We start from the raw sequence: 18757 nt of genomic DNA on the forward strand, positions 1-18757 counted from the left end.
AAATTGCAAATTCCTTTAAAAAGATCCGTTAAGGACTCTGTGGTAAATAATTTTGGGTATAAACTTGTTGATTTTTGTAAGAATAATGAATTGTACATTGTAAACAGTCGGCTCGGAAGTGATAGATTTCTTGGTAACACTGCATGTAGAGGTAGCAGTAACGTTCATTATGTTTTAAAAAGTGTGCATTTTTTCGGAATATTTCATGACTTTGATATTCTTGACTTTTGTCATCTTTTTTCTGATGTCCATAACCCGGTGTATTTTTCTTTTCATTACTGTCCAAGAGAGTCTAAAGATAACCATACAGGTGTAAACCACCCAAGTGTGAAATTATGGTCCCCGAAAAAAGGAACGAGTTTCGTAACAGTATTGATGTACAAGCAGTAAATATTATTGAAAGTTACTTGGACGATTTATCAGCAAACCCTAGTATCTGTAAAGCATATATCAATAAAGTAGCCAATGATATATGTAATATATTTATAAATACAGCTAAAGAAACTTCAAACAAATCACTAAGATGTAAACCCTGGTTCAATAAAGACTGTAAAACTGCAAGAAGAAAATTCCATTTGGCGAAACGAATCGACAACAGACAAAAGACTTTAGAAAACAAAGTACATCTCCAAGCTATGAGTAAAGACTACAAACATGCAATGGATAATTGTATTAAAAATTATAGTAAGGAAATAACACCTAAACTTAGTCAACTACGTTCTACAAATTCTAAAGAATATTGGAAAATTTTAAATTCTTCTAGAAAGTCTAGTAAGTGCGCTGCCGATATTAATGAAATGTTTCGATTTATGAGCGATAATAATGCCAGTGATTGTGATGATGAACCTGACGGTAATGTTGAAATTTGTACAAATGAAGTAGATATTTCTGATGAGATTCTCAATTGTGTAATTATTGAAGACGAAATAAAAAGGGCTGTTAGAAAACTTAAAAATGGAAAAGCCCCAGGTTATGATAATGTGATAAATGAACATATCACATAAACTCTGTCAATATTTTTATCTTTGTACAAAAAATTCTTTAACATGATATTTGAAAATGGCTTGGTTCTAGATGAATGGTTACTTCGAGTTGTCAAACCTATATACAAAAACAAAGGTGATCCAACGTCACCAGAAAATTACCGTCCAATTACTTTGTTAAGCTGTCTGGGCAAACTTTTCACATATATTTTAAATAATCAGACGGTCACGTGCCAGGGAGGACAAAACTTCATATCTCCCTTTCAGACATCATATCTCCCTATCATATTTACCCCTTGGGCAGCCTCGTGCATTTTCCATAAATTTAACGTCAAGGTAGACGAAGTGTATTGTGACGTCACAATAAGTCCGAGTTATTCTACTTTCATAGTTCATACGGCACAAAATATGCGGGTCTCTGATACATATAGAATATCACACTCTAATGTTGATCTCGGACCTGGGATTGGCCCCGAGAGTTGATCTCGGCCCGAGCCCGTAGGGCGAGGGCCGAGATCACTCGAGGGGCAATCCCAGGTCCGAGATCAACATTAGAGTGTGATATTGTTTATATCATATACCTAAAACACAACAAGTTGATAAACATTTTTTTTTTAAATGGGGGGGGGGGGGGGGGGGGGGGTATTGACCCTAACATATATACATGGTATACTATACAACGATATTTGACTATTTTATTCCTTCGGTGAGTTTACTTTAATGGTTATGTTTCCAGTACTATTGGCATTGTGAAACATGCTAAAGTCTGGGTTTTGTAGCTTTATTCCACTGTTGGTCACAATAATTGGATGATTAATCATGGACATCCCCTCATGTAGTCTAGAATCTGGACGTTTCAATTAACTGAACTGCTTGGCTGAGAAACTCGTCATATCTATCGCTGTGCTGTTCATGTACATGTATATACTATTAAGCAGCTCCTAGGGGCCTGCTAATGAATACTAAAATTGGAAATAAGTGAATTATTTTTATTTCTTTTTTCGGATTTACCAAACTCGCCCGTTTTCATTATTTCATATAATTTGTAAGAGTTGTAGAACTTTGTTTACGTGGCGTCATCGTATGAACGGGAATGTTTACAGATCTGATGCTGCTATTTATTTGCTTAGGGAATGTTACCTTATACTGAAGTAAGTTTTTTTTTACCGTTTCCCATCTGTTTAGCATCTATAAGTCGTTGAAAAACGTCGGAAGATATTGGTTCTGCTTTTCTCGTTTTATTGCCAAGTCCTCGGGATTTTAGATTTCAGAAATCGTTTTAAAGCAGTTTTCTACATCAAAATTACCGTAAATTAACATTTTGATCTCCATTAGGACCGGGAATTTCTAATAATGCTTTAGTATCACCCTCCATAATCCTCCTACTGTTTTCTGTAGCCTAGAACGTTGATTGTTTTTAAATGAAGTTAAACGTGTTATTGTTCTAAATAAACAATTGTTACTTGGGTTACCCCCCTTTGCTTAGATACTCGCTACAATTTAGCGCTGTTTTTGAAAACGTTTTTATTTAATTTTTCTGCTTAAATTAAATTTTGTCGTGGAAGAAAGTATTATATTTGAACAAAATTGTGTCTAACATCATTTTTTCATGTAGTTATGTTAGATTTCAAAAGATTACAGAAGAAATAGCCATTTGAAATTTGAGGGCGAGACAGCCCCTTGACAACGGGCCGAGACAGAGATATCTCGGCCCTTAGGGCGAGACAGCCCTACCTACTTGCAGCTGTCTCACCCTAGCCAAGATAGGTGTATCAGGGCTGATACACTACTAGGTATATGATATACAGTTGAATCGCATGGTTTTGGTTGATACAAAAACAAGAAAGTTGCCCTCGGGGAATATGATTTTTCTTGGGTGAATAAATCTTCATATCTCCCTCACTACCATGTAATAAATGTATAATATTCTTTCATTACAATTTTTGTCACAAATTTTCATGAATAGAAAGAAGCTATTTTGTGCATTTGTAAAAATTAAACAGGTCTTTGACAATGTGTGGAGAAACGGTCTTTGGAACAAGTTAATTGTGAATGGTATTAAAGGGAAATGTTTTACTTATATAAGAAATATGTACATGGGGATAAAATCTATTATTAAGATGAATGATATGACCAGTAATTTTTTCACATGCAATGTTGGAGTAAGACAAGGGGAAAATTTAATCTCCGTTTTTGTTCTCGTTATACCTTAATGATCTTGATATATTTTTACAAGAGAAAGGAATAGTTGGCCTTCAAAGTATTTCTGAATCAATTGAAGAGGAATTAATGATATATCTAAAACTTTTAATTTTATTATATGCTGATGGCACAGTTATTTTGGCTGAATCTGCTGAAGATTACAACACGTGTTGAATGAATTTTTTGTGTACTGTACGCAGTGGAAATTGATTGTTAATGTGGAAAAACTAAAATTTTGAGTTTCTCAAGGGGCCCTACATGTATGTTGAAGAAACGTTTTTATTATAATGGAAGTATTATTGAGAATGTGAGAGAATTCAGATATCTAGGCATTGCATTTTCCAGGTCAGATTCTTTTTGCAAAGCTAAAAAACATCTATGCGAACAAGCCCAGAAAGCTATGTATGGAGTTATAAGAAAAATCAGACAATTTAATTTACCAGTTAAGTGCCTTCTTGACCTGTTTGACAAAGTAGTTTTACCTGTTTTAATATACGGGTGTGAGATTTGGAGATATGAAAAACTTGCAAATTATAGATGTTCTCCGTCTAAAAATGTTTGAAACATGTTTTTCGTTTACAAAGTTCCACTCCGTCATTTGTGGTATATGGTGAAATGGGACGTTTCCCTGTTTATATTAATGTGTATACTAGAATGATTTCTTATTGGGCCAAATTAACATTTATTCATGAAAACAAGATAGTAAATATTCTTTACAAATATTTATATACACAGTATTATAATGGCACATTTTAAAAAAATCCATGGTTTGAATGTATTCATAGAATTTTGAACATATGTGGACTCTCCAATATATGGTATGAACAAGGTACTGTGAATGAAAAAAGGATAACAAACGCTGTAAAACAAAGACTTATGGGTCAATTTGTCCAGACTTGGTCAAGTGATGTTTTTAGCTCTTCCAAGGGTACAATGTACAAAATTTTTAAAACAAGTTTTGGTCTGGAAACCTATTTTGAAAATCTGCCTAAGAAACTCAGTAACATCTTTTTGAAATTTCGTACCACGAACCATCGCCTCCCAGTAGAGACTGGCCGATGGTTTAGTATACCATATAACGAAAGATTATGTGTTTTATGTAATGAAACAAAAATTGCAGATGAATATCATTTTGTATTAGAGTGCAGTGCTTTATCCAGTATAAGAAAAGAATACCTACTCAGAAAATATTGTACAAAACCAAATGTAATGAAATTTTATAAAATCATGTCAACGAATAATGTTAAAAACCTTAAAAACCTGTGCACGTTTATTTTAAAGATATACGAATTAATCTGTTCTCCTAACACTTAAAGCTGACATGAATTAATAAATACGTACACCTTTCTCATCTTATCCGCCATATTTCTTTCAGGTAGCCTAATTTACTCTACCCGTATATACCCCAAATGTGATTGTCACACCTGAGTGATTTTTCTAGGTGGACTCGACCAGTGCACATCTCCGATAGTAATATATAGGGAATGAGAAACAAATAAAATAACATTTTAAAACATTATGCTTTGCTCAAAATTACAAAATATTGATTGTATACTAATGCAACATTCTGGAAGTTTAGATAAGTTAGACAAAAATGCAACAAAAAAATAGCTTTTCTTGCATACTTGTAAGTGCATGCAAGTATTTGCATTTTCTAATAAAATAAATGCGGATAAATCATTTGCCAATTACATACTGATAGAATGGAATAGGCAAAGAGCATAAAATATATTATTTATATCAATTCTTGCAAAATAAAGGCGCATGCCATATGCATAATATGCAATGCACAAGGTATAATCGCCAAAAAAAGTATCAAATACGGGCGTCTATTCAACAGGTATCGGAGATGTGCACTTACCGAAAATATTAGATTCTCTTTATTCTGATAAATCCACGAAACAAAATGATAAACTCCATTTGTATCTCGTTAGAACTTTACAACACGTTCTCATTCCATTATACAGACTGCGACACACTTCACCCGTGCTAAACAGTGTGTCTTCAATCAGGGGAGATGTCAGAGTCGAAATTTTTTCCTGTATTGAATGCTTGTCTGGTCGAGGTTTTGCAGTTTATAGAAATGGGGAATCTAATATCTGGTTGGATATATTGCGTGCACAATTCAAAATTTCTCGATGATCATATACAAACTTGGATATACAAATAAGGGAATAATGATCGAAAATATATCTGTGTGCAAATGCGTGTATTACATTTGCAATCCATAATAAACAGTTCATTACACAAAGACACATATGAAAGGAAATTTATAAACGAAAACATAGTTTTGTTGTCTCTTTTGGAACCACATAATTATTTACGGTCTCTGTATGTCCATATTCATTGAGAGAGAGAGAGAGAGAGAGAGAGAGAGAGAGAGCGACCGTTCAACTTCGATTTATAATATATCATTTCACAGAAGGAAAGAAGATTGATCACTTATATAAATGTAAGCTTTCAAGCATTAAAAATTTCCAGCTATTTAAAATTTGTGATTGACAATATATTGGAAACTTACAGGCGTTGATGCTTATAATTGAATTCATTACAAATTTAAAAAAAAAATGTTAGTTTGAACTGTGCATGTAGTAAATACTGACTTTGTATGTTAGAATAACGGGAAAAAAGTAAATTGTCAAAAAAAGTGGGGAAAGCAGACCAGCCTTCCTGCCCACCCCAACTCCCTGTTTTCGTGCCTGAAACAACATATCAATTCGTATTGAAAGAGATGTGCATATCTACATTTCATTAAATTCCAAAGGAGCTCGAATTTATGTGTTCCCCTATTAATTATTTTGTATGCAAGATTCGTTCCCGAATTTAGAATCATGCTTTCAGTCAGAGCAGAAATGAATTCATGTTGAAGTATATCTAGTTTGAATGCAAAATTAATGTTGGGTTCCTTCTTTTAATTTCATCAGACTCATTAGAAACCCCTCTCCCAAACTATGCAGCTTTGTTTTTATTGATATCTAAATCGGTATAAATGAATCCGGATATAAATTATATAATGTTTTTTCGTGATCATATAGATATTAATACTGATAATGAAAAAAGAAAATGTTTATACTCTTGCCTTCTGCATATCCTACTAATGCATTACAGTGTATTGACATTGTATCATACATTGTATCAAATAAAAGCTCAACACGAATTTTACTGATTTATGCATACTAACATCTTATCGAATACATTTGAATTTGAAATTTCTACGTACAGCGGTATGGCCATTGCGCCAGATCTACGAAATGAAAATATTTATGAATAAATTACACTAAAGCCTCAAAGTAATCATTATGGCATGTTACAGAAACGTTAAAACACACAAATGCTATAGTCCTGCAATGCATGCATGCGATTTTTCTGAATACATGTATTTATGTATTCATGAATGAAGTTCCTACGCTTGAAAATATCTTGGTCTTTATGCATTTTGTTTTGTGATTTTGGTTTACCATTCCTTACACTGTGTAAATGAAGGACAACTTGGTAAAGGGTGCAATTCTACATGCACCATACAATTAGTATACATGCATGTGTTGCAAAACAAAATGTACATGTAATAACCAGACATGTATCGTCATTTTTCATGGGGGGGGGGGGGGGGGGGGGGGGGGGTAGGTACAACAGGGGAAAAAATGGAAAATTGGATTCTTCAAAATTTCTTGCCATTCAAAATAATAATTAAAAAAGATGAACGTAAACAGCAATAAAATAAAACAAAACACCCAAACAAACCAAGATGTTTTGTCCGATGTTCAAAGTCCTAATGTGGGGTGAAGGGTTAAAGAGTCTTTTACTTTGACTACCTCAATAATTTTCCCCTACACTTCATTTTCTTCAATCGTTGGGGGTCGGATGGGGTGGTTAGAGTCCTCTACTATGAGTGTCTCATATATTCATTTTCTTAATTGGTGGTGGTGTGTGTCTTCTACTATTATATCAGAACTTTCAAGCTGGGGTAAGTGGGGGAGGGGTTGTCACTCAATGTGTCTTTTATTTGCATTACAAGCTAACAAAAAATGGATATTGTTATTAAAGGTGGGTGACAGACACTCTTGTTCTCTCCCCTTGATGTTTGATAACGACACATAATATGATAAACTCGATTATTACATTTTGCATTAGTACAATTTGCGTCGAGTTAGACGCAGAATGTAATAACGCAAAATGGCATAGATATATAAGATCTATTGAGCGCCAAATTAGCATAAAATGAAGTAATTGAAAATAACATTATTTAAAAATATGTGTAATTTTTAATTAATACGTGCTTTAAATGAATCAAATAAATCTGCATTATCAATTAATGAGAGCAATATTGAGTTACTAGTACTGTTCTCTTTTTATTGAATTAACGATATCATTTGTCTTAATAAGAGCACGATTATTACAAGATCATCGGTTCTCTCTCTCTCTCTCTCTCTCTCTCTCTCTCTCTCTCTCTCTCTCTCTCTCTCATCCCATACACTCGTACAGTGTTGTATATGCAAATTTATGTCCTAAACGATTTCCTGATTTATAAATCTGCAATACTCTGTCCAGTAAATCATATGGTATAAGGATTCATGCACAATACAGGGTAAATATTATACTCTGATACTTCCCCTGATTGAGATAGCTGATCGGCACGGGCTAAGTGTGTCGCAGTCTGTACAATGGACAATGTTGTTTACTGTTGGAATGCAAATGGAGTTTATCGTTTTGTTTCATGGATTATGCAAATAAAGGGAGTTTTACTACTACTTAGAGTATTTTCGACAAGTGTACACGTACATCTGCGGTCCTTTACAGATATTACGAGTAGGCCCAGGTAAATAGTCGTCCGCATTCGATGCGCTTTCATGGCGAGCATACATGCCATTTTTATAAGTACAGTAGTATTTATGTCTTTGCCTTTTACTTGAAGTATTTGTGAATGGTATAGATTGTGTACTCTTTGCTTATTCCATTTTATCAATAAATAAAAGATGAAATATTTCTCCGCATTTTTGTATAGTTTTGACATATTTACTGCAAATGTACGCACGTTCACGTAAAGAAAAGGCATTCTATATATATTTATCCAAATATATATATTTAGAATGATTTACTACTGTACGATATGTTTATTATGATTTTGAGCACTGCGTGGTGTTCGAAAACGTGATTTCATTTCTTCTTGATGTCCTATAAATTAGTATCGGAGATGTACGTGTTACCTGTCGAAGTTACCCGCACAGGTAAATCGAAGACACTGATGTGAAGTGAAGCGTAGCAAAGCTCGTCCCCTTATATACCATGCGAACCCCGATACATATAACAATAGAAATTCCAACTAATATGGCGGATTAGCAAAGAAATATGGCGGACATATAGAATTATACTATATTTATTAATTCATGTTAGCTTTAACTTCAAATTTTTGTATACATATTTATGTATATATTTCACTTTGTTTATTTGCATACCTATATACATTCCTCTGACGTTACTTGTATTGATACATGAAATTTCTGTATTGTACCTCATGTACCATTTCCATTGTGGTTTGAGCGAATAAATGATGAATGAATGATGTAACACGCTCTCTGCAGGGATTTGGCCTGCATACAATCATATGCAGGAAATTGTTGTCACGAAAATCGTGCTAACGCAGTCAAGGGTTGTAGAGAAGCAGATCTAAAAAATTACGTATTCCAACTGTATGTAAGATATTTACCTTACTCTTATGTTACTATCAATATCTGTTTGTCAGTTTGTGGTGTTTACAGCAAAGACGCATTGGGCCCAACATATTTGGGCATGAAATGTAATTCAATGTATCTCTCCTGATAACTCATTGAGTAAATACTCATCATGTATGATCATCTGTGCTCGGCCTTTCCAATCGAAACAAAAGGGTCCAGGACGTTTATTTGATATAGACCTGCATTCACTTCCTGTGAAAGTAGGTAGTAGTGGCTGCTGGTGAATGAACATGAGCAGAATAATGGATCCAGAGGGGCTTTCGGGACTAATCAGGACTATAATCCTGTAGACTGAAGTGTCGTAGAAATCACCATAATCGTAAACAATGAAGGTGTTTTGTTTTATCAAAATAAAGTTTGGAAATATGTTGGGGATTAAACCTTTTTTCGGGTAGCATATTTTAATTCAATCTATGAATACATAGCAAATTGAAAATTTAGCGTAATTTCAATTTGTGAGAGAGCGCATGTCTTAGTCGTGCAATTTAAATGACAGTTGGAAGCCCTCGATTGAAGTACTTTGAACAATCAGATGGTTTTAGTTAAATGCATGCAGTTCTCACAAAAAGAATTTCTGTATTGAAAGGCGCAGATAACGAACAGTGATCAATGAAAGGTTAGGATAACGAACAGTGATCAATTTCATAAATCCCATCACCAATACGAAATAGAGAGTTCGGCAAACACGAACCCCTGGATATACCAGAGGTGGGATCAGGTACCTAGGAGGAGTAAGCATCCACTGTCGACCGGTCACACCCGCGGTGAGCCCTATATCTTCATCAGGTAAACAAAGTTATCCGTAGTCAAAATCAGTGTGCAAACAATCGGCATGAAACACGTCAGACAGCATTTGATCCAATAATAGGTTGTAATGGTAAACTAGATTGTTATAACGACTATACTAATAGAGTTTGCGAATGCTGATTTTAAACGAGACTGTTGGAATACAAAGAATGAATTTTATTGAGTGGATCTATTGGGGTAGGAGTGTATACTACCCATTCATAATTTTTTGAAATGTAAAGATTTTCTTAAGTAAACTTGTTGATGCATACAGCACACTTAAGAAAATCATAATGGATAGAAAGGATGCCATGTACTCGTATGATAGTTATTTGGTACATATGTAATGAATAATTCCGACTTTTCCTTATATTATCACCTGCATATGGTGTTTGTATCTCTCAACTGATTCGATACACAAGAGCTTGTTTTGCGTGTGGTCAGTTATAATGATCTAGTTCGTCAATACAACCTATCATTGGGTCAAATGCTGTCTGACGTGTTTCATACCTATTGATAGGCCATTCTTGATGCACTGATTTTGACTACGGATAACTCTGTTTACCTGATCAAGATATAGGGCTCACGGCGGGTGTGACTGGTCGACAGGGGATATTTACTCCTAGGTACCCCAACCTCTGGTGTGTCCAGGGGTCCGTGTTTACCCAACTATCTATTATCCATTACTTATGAGAGTTATGAGATTGATCACTGTTCGTTATCTTCACCTTTCATGATATGATTTATTGACAAATTCATTATTATGGATTGTAAGTGGAGGGAAAGTGTAGCGGAGAGTATAAGAGGGAATTATACTGCTTCGCTATAGAGCTAGCTTTTCTAGTGATGTGATAGAGTCTCCCTCTTGATCACGCAAGTTAAAGAACGGCGAGCGTATTAGCACTTGGCTGGGTGACGGCTACATGATACAAAAGCAACAATAAAAGGAGATTAGAACATGACTAGATGTAGTAAAATGCATGTATACCATTACCATAGCATATTATAGATATGTACCGGTAATAATTTTAAAAGTTAATCACAAAACTGCAAACGACAACAAGGGGCAGTACATTGTATTTAACAGGATTCTCCTTGTATCCAATACAATAATTGTCAATATAACAAGTATATTAAATCTGGTAACAGATGTGCATAAGACACCAGAAGACGGTGTCTTAAAGGGATCTTATTAGATCTTGCAGATACCTTCTCCATCGTCAACTTCCCACATTTATGTAGCAATATTCCATTATCACCTGCATATGGTGTTTATATATCTCAACTGATTCGATATGCAAGAGCTCGTTCTGGGTATAGTCAGTTTTTAAATCAAGGTAAGCTACTGACAAACAAGTTGATGGTACAGGGATTTCAACAGTCTCGATTGAAGTCAGCATTTCGCAAATTCTATGGTCGTTATAACGATCTAGTTCGTCAATACAACCTCGCATTGGGTCAAATGCTGTCTGACGTGTTTCATACCGATTGTTAAGACGTTCTTGGCACACTGATTTTGACTGCGGATAACTCCGTTTACCTGATCAGGATATGGGGCTCACGGCGGGTGTGACCGGTCAACAGGGGATGCTTACTCCTCCTAGGCACCTGATCCCACCTCTGGTGTGTCCAGGGGTCCGTGTTTGCCCAACTATCTATTTTGTATTGCTTGTAGGAGTTATGAGATTGATCACTGTTCATTATCTTCACCTTGCATCTTGCAGATACCATATATTCTTCTATATGTAGCAAACAGTTGCAGTCTTAATATAAAATTATTGTAGACAACATTTAAAATGCCTCAGTGGTGGTATCATACTCATTTACAGGTTGACGGTATATAGGACACATACATGTATTAATAATGTTTATTTAGGCAAGCATTTATGATATATTAACACATTATGTCTATGTGACAGGACAACATACATGTACATCATCCCCTTTTCCTTTACTGATACATCATGCAGTAAATATTGTCCCTAATTCATTTCTTAAAATGGTTCCCCTTTTATGAATGAAATATCTACATTTCTCTTTCAATTAATCTAAATTTACTTACTCCAATTACAAACTTATAATTACAGAAACACACATGTCCAGGGGTCCGTGTTTGCCCAACTCTCTATTTTGTATTGTTTATAGGAGGTATGAGATTTATCACTGTTCGTTACCTTCACCTTTCATATAATATATCAAGTTAAGAATCTTTCTTCATATTTAGATTAGTCATGTATCTGTATATTGGAGAATGACTGTACAAAAATTAAAATCTTAAATCATATTGAATCCACAATTAGGAATACATTGCATGGCAATGTAATTAACTATTATTTCAATATACATCAACAATATTTTGTCTGTAAGAAACCTTTGCTGTTCCATTCATATATTATATTTCTTAACATAATTAAACAGTACAAGTCTCAGAAATCAAAACTGAGCTGTGAGCCAGAAACAATCCTAGAAATTTAGGAGAAGAAATTATTTTGCATGATCATACATTGATTTTTTTCAAGTTTGGCCAAGTTAGGACACATAGGGTGCACTGAGTATTATTGAACCTAAAGTAAAGAATTTTGTGAACTCTCTTATATGAAAAGCTATGTACAATGTTAATTATTTTATATGTTTGAGTTTGTGCTATATTTTTACTGATTATCCTTGTAAAAAGAATTGTGAATTAAATACAATTGTAACTGATCAAATATGTTACATGTTGGAGGTTTAAAATTTTTAAAGAATAATTAAGGTCTCAAATAAAAATTGTTGTGTTTCCGACCCTATATTAAACACACTACCCCGGGTTATTTAAAACATATATTGTTGAAGAGATCATTGAAGAAACATTGTTTGGAGGACTTGACATTTGTAGTTCAATTCATTTATAATAAGTAATTTTAATCACACTTAATCTAAAAGTTGAATTGACAAGTGAAAAATGAGCCCCTCATGTTCAATAAGACGTTCTAATTTGTTTATATGGCGATTGTGATCAGAATGTTAAATCTTTGTTTACAGATAAAGAAAAAAGATATGAATTATATATCCCAATCTGAATTAAAATTAGACTGGTATATTCGACTCGTCTACAATACAAGGAAGTGTATCATAGAGAAGCGGAATATACTCGTACACGTTCATACGTTTTGATTACATTGATTTTTTATCCTTAACCATAATTTTGACTTAGATGTTAGAGGAAACGCAACAATTTATAGTTTTAGCCTAAATATCAAATCATAATTGTGTCTGTTTTCAGTGTACTTTTGGGGGGAATTTGAGTGATTCACCACCCTTTCAACAAAGCTACATTGGGATCTCCAAAGGAATCCTAGATTTGTCAAGGTATCACATCTTCCTATAATAGAATGTACGTTTTCAAGATTTTACAACAGATTATCCTGTCACCTACAAAGCAAGATCATTTTATCTGTCCTTAAAGTTTTGGTCACAATTATACTGCAGACGTTTTCAAGATTTTACAACAGATTATCCTGTCACCTACAAAGCAAGATCATTTTATCTGTCCTTAAAGGTTTGGTCACAATTATACTGCAGACGATTACGTTTCTTAAAATAGTGTTGTAGTATTTAAACATCTTTATATGGTTGTATGTGTAACAAAAGTTATGAGGTATGTGCTCAGTGTTTTATTATGTAAAGTCTACTTCGTTTCGTCTCGATTTCGTTTTGCATTTTACCCGAAACATCCAGGGGGTATAGTCAATAAGGTGAAGATAACGAACAGTGATCAATCTCTTAACTCCTATAAGCAATACAAAATAGAGTTGGACAAACACTGACCCCTGGACACACCAGAGGTGGGATCAGGTGCCTAGGAGGAGTAAGCATCCCCTGTCGACCGGTCACACCCGCAGTGAGCCCTATATCCTGATCAGGTAAACGGAGTTATTCGTAGTCAAAATCAGTGTGCCAAAACGGTCTAACTGTCGGTACGAAACACACCAGACAGCATTTGGCCCAATGATAGGTTGTATTGACGAACTAGATCGTTATAACGACCATAGAATTTGCGAAAAGCTGACTTCAATCGAGACTGTTGAAATCCCTGTATCATCAACTTGTTTGTCAGTAGCTTTCCTCGATTTAAAAACTGACTATATACAGAACAAGCTCTTGCGTATCGAATCAGTTGAGAGATATAAACACCATATGCAGGTGATAATGGAATATTGCTACATAAATATGGGAAGTTTACAATGGAGAAGCTGAAATCATCCCGTTTGTTATAGTTGAGTTGTCAGTTTACCGTTAATGTCTACTTTTAATGAAATATCTAAGTATGAAGCAGAAGTGGATGACTCTGTGGTGTCCTTTATTTCGATCACAACCCGCGCCCATGGGATCTCCAACAGACTGCCGGAAGACCTGACCACCAAAGACCACGAAGATACCGTCAACGAGAAACTCTAGCATAGTTTTAATTTCAAGTTCAGAGTACTTGTGCGTGGAATCAGAGTGGTGTTTAACAAAGTAAGTTTTTGAATGACTGATCACTAGATATGAACATTTCCTTTTTCCATACCTGCCGAAGAAGCAACTGTCTATGGTGTCAAAAAGTCTAGTCTCTAACCTGTCGTGAGGAATGGTCATGTATATTGTTGAAAAGTCATAGGCTTTGATGCTATTTATTTGAGAAAAGCGTTGCGATTTCAAGGTTAGAATCCACATTTGATTAATACTACTTCTGGCATATGTAGTCGCACAGTAAGTTTGAAGCCTCCCCTTCACAGCTGTTCATATTTTCGCGAGGAGGAAAGACAGGGGCCCGGTAGATCACCCGCCGGATCCATCAATGTACCCCCTGTTTGTAAGGGTTCTTATGTAGTCCAGGAATCCAGTATAGGCACGGCAACCCACACTCATTCGACCCATTGACCGGGACACCAAATGTGTCCAAAACCGAAGCACGGCTCTGAAGAACTTCACCCTCCGACAGGTCCGCTGGAGCACAAGCACGATCACTAAAAGCGGAACCAACGCCAAGCTCGTTTAAAACACAGTTGTAATAATGAGCCCTACAAACAAAGGCAACGTTGTCACAAGCTTTGTCAACTGGAACAAAAACATATCCCTCATGTAACCTATCTAACTCCTTTATCACTTCTGGTTTACTAAACACAGAAGGATAGATGGTACGTACTTTTGTTTTAGGAGACGCTGAGATTCAGGATAAACATTACTCGAAGTGCTCGTCCACACCAGATATTTCAATGGTTTTGGTACGAACAGGAAACTGTGTACTAAAAGTAGTGTAACGGAAGACCTACTCACTTCTAGTCATATACTTCCTCGCTACTTTTTTGTCCGGGAGTGTTCTCAGAAACTACACAAGGGATTGATGTGAAACCTTTTTTGTAGATGTGAAGTACGATAGTCATTTTGTCTGAACGTGCATTGGATTGTTGGTACTTAACTTCGGAATCAGTCTAACATTTTGTTCTTCATTGAAATCGCTTGATATTTACACTGTACACATGAAGGTAGACATTGAGACCCTTAATTGATGTGAATGGTCAAAATTGTCAATCTGCACGCGCATGCAGGTGCTTCATTTTGATTGAATAATACAAAAACGTCCGTATCTCTCTTATGAATAAAGCGAATGAGTTGATATTCACAGCATTGGTAGATAATATATCTCTCTAATGATAGTGTGATAAAAATATCACCGTGCACCCGCATCGTCTTTTTAATTTTCAATTTTTGAAGGACTATGACGTTTTTGTTTTTCATAAAATTCTGAATTTAAGGTTCTGGTGTTTCTTCATACTCCTTACACATTATTATGGTTAAAATTACTGGCCAGCAATTGCATGCACGTGTACTGAATTCTCATTGGTGGATTTTAAAATCACCTAAACATTCTTGTACATGATGCAAGCATTATAGAATTCATGCTGTAGATATATGATACAACAGCCATGATACCAACAAATGTGCAGTCATACTCACATGCACGTGCATTTCTTTTTTCATTTTTTGTTATAACTTTTTCACAAAAAGCTAAAATGAAATGATTTCTTTCTGTAGGTTTACAGCCTAATGAATGATGTCAACAATAGATGCTAAATCAAGCGTGCGCGGGAATGCACTTGCATGGTAATTTTTAACTTTCATTAGGTATTGATGTATACCATTTTTAGATTTCAATGAAATGTTTTGAAATATATCAGGCAAATCTAATTTTAGACTCTTTGCTTAGTAACATCGTCAAAATTACTTACACATACGCAAAAGCACGTGCGTTCAATTTTGATTGACTAATATTTAGATACCGGGAAATCTCTTATGAATGAGAAAAATAGACTGATATTGGCATCATAGGTGCATACAAATATACTGCAAAAACTTAGAATTGAAGGTGTTTGGTTGTGGAGAAGCACAATGACAACCCTTTTTGTTTGGGGAACATCGGTAACGGTCCCGTTACAATTAGAACTATTTACATTTGATATTGAACATGTAACATGATCGGACTGAGGGAAAAATCGTCTGTGTTTGTCGTGTGAGAACGAAAAAGAAATCGACAAATAATATGACAAAATGAGGAGATAACGGTCATTTCCCCCTTGAACATTCAAATTCTCTATTGATCCATCGAATTTAACATTACTATAGCATTCTAAATGTTGTTAAAAAGAAATCTAATATGCAAGAGAAATGTCCACATGAATTAGAATTTGTATTGTTCATTGCTAAAACCTTTTGTACTCCACTAGGCAGCATGGAAATTAGACGAGTTCTTCGTTAATTATTTTAACACTCTTGTCTTCATCAAACCAAGTTAGAAAAACCAAGTTTGACTAGCCTGTAACATTGTAGTATAAGCCTAATTCTGCATTGACAATTAATTCGTTGTAAAGGCTTCTAAAACATTATGTGTAAAATTTATTTGCTAGAGTAGAGCCATCAAAAAGTTCGTGGACTGACGCGATAACATCGGTATCATGCAAGATAGGAATTTCAAATTTCGCACACTTCCTTATCAGGTTATCATAACCATAAATGTTTGGTCGCCAACAACCACACCCCTACTAACGTTATTGTTATCTAAATTCACACCACGTTGGGTTTTTGACCCATTGAAAGGTGAGGGGTGGGGTCAACTTCCGCAGTGAAGGAAACCGGAAATAAATTTGCTAAAGCTATGGTTATTTTATATATGATATACATATATCATCAATTCACTACAATTACGTAGAAAATTCAATTGGGTACTGGCTTTGCTGGCGATGATTGTGAAATAATGAAAAGTTCAGGAAGTCAAAGTAATTTAAATATTTAGATTGTATTGATAAAAAGCAGTTCAACTAATGTTTAGTCTTATTGTTGTTTCATGGGGGGGGGGGGGGGGGTCATTTTTAAAATCATTTTTGAACAATGGTTAAAATGCAATTGTTTACAACATATGCAAATAGAGATATTGGGTGGTTGCACACCTCCAATTTCATCTATGGTGGTACATATAGTTAGGATGAAGACAGAACTGCAAACATGAATCGAAGGAGAAAGTACAATATTTATGTCAACACTCCCTTTCCCGAATTAAGAAATCGAAGGTAGGGAAAATTGAGGTTTTGGTAGTATGATTTCAACACCCCCAAATAAAAAATCAAGATTTTGTTTTCGAACTTATAGGAGAAAAATCCCCCCTAACCGATTTAGGATTTTGAAGAATGGGCAAGTCACAGGACAAAATAACTTTTTTTCTCTTAATTGTCACGGATTTTTGATAAATTAAATAATTATATTCAGCATTGGTTGCAAAAACTGAATATTTTGTATTAAAATAAGATTGGTGAAGAAAATATGTGTGAAATCCTCCATTTACCGTATAATTGCGATTCATATAAACTACACAAAATAATATAACACATTATAAGGAAATAGTCAACGTCACAGAAAAAATGAAATTGAGGTTATTGTTAGACACTATTACTACACTTTTATGGCATGCTTTTTTTTATTCTTGAGGTTGTATGTTGTAACTACGGGGCGCCGATTAGGACTTGATGTTTTTGTAATCAAAATAAATTTTGTGTACACAAAATTGAATTCTGTCATAACAAAATCCTTTTTGTATTTCTAAAATATGTTACTCATACTTGTTTTATGATAACTTCATTTTTGTAATGACAAAAATAAATTTTGTTATACAAAATTATCTTTCAGTGGACAAAATTCATTTTTGTAGACAAAATTCATTTTTGTAGACAAAATTCATCTTTGTCATGACAAAATTCATTTTTGTCAATCAGGTATGCGATACACTTGATCCTAGTTACATAGTAGTCGGACTTGGAAGGTATGATAATAAATAAATATTTGTTGAATATACACGTAAATATGACAAAGAATCGGGATTGAAGTATTTGAAAATCTATGAATTTTTTCTTTCAATGGCACATGAATTATCATAAGCGTAAAATTTAACAAATATTTGTTTACTATCATACCTTTTAAGTCCGATTAACCTATACCAAAGAATAAGCTAAATGACAACGTTTCAACCAATCGGTGAGTTGCTTACAAGTAACGGTGACGAAAATGACTTCTGTCTTCACAAAAATTACTTTTGTGTACAAAAATGATTTTTCTCCACCGAAAGATAATTTAATATAACAAAATTTATTTTGGTCATTACATAATTGAAGTTATCATTTATAAAAACGTAGTTTTGTTAGACAAAAGTGATTTTGTTATGACGGAATTCAATTTTGTCTCACAAAACTGATTTTTGTCGTAATATTTCTCAGTTTTGTATGCAAATCAGTTTTCAGATTCCAAATAAAACTAATTTGCATACAAATTTCACTTGTGATACAAAATAAAAATGAATTTTGTCTTGACAAAGGTGACTTTTGTCCACCGAAAGATAAATTTGTATCACAACATTCATTTTTGTGATTTGTTATCAATTTTGTTTATTTGAACTCATTTTTTTGAACAAATGTCATTTTTGTCCACACGAAATTGAATTTTGAGTACAAAATCACAAGAGTCCCATTTGGCGCCCCGTAGTAACAA

At 34.4% G+C, this 18757-nt stretch overlaps 1 protein-coding gene across 1 annotated transcript in view; it reads left to right on the top strand.

Moving 5' to 3' along the window:
- Window positions 1-1433: 1433 nt before the first annotated feature.
- Window positions 1434-18757, top strand: part of LOC125661344 (uncharacterized) — a 215584-nt gene continuing 198260 nt past the window's right edge. The window contains exon 1 of the mRNA XM_056139335.1: window positions 1434-2790. The gene's annotated coding sequence lies outside the window, so the exon portion shown is untranslated. The remainder of the gene's footprint in view (window positions 2791-18757) is intronic.

The sequence above is a fragment of the Ostrea edulis genome, chromosome 5 (assembly GCF_947568905.1).
Source record: "Ostrea edulis chromosome 5, xbOstEdul1.1, whole genome shotgun sequence".
In the NCBI taxonomy this organism is placed as follows: domain Eukaryota; kingdom Metazoa; phylum Mollusca; class Bivalvia; order Ostreida; family Ostreidae; genus Ostrea; species Ostrea edulis.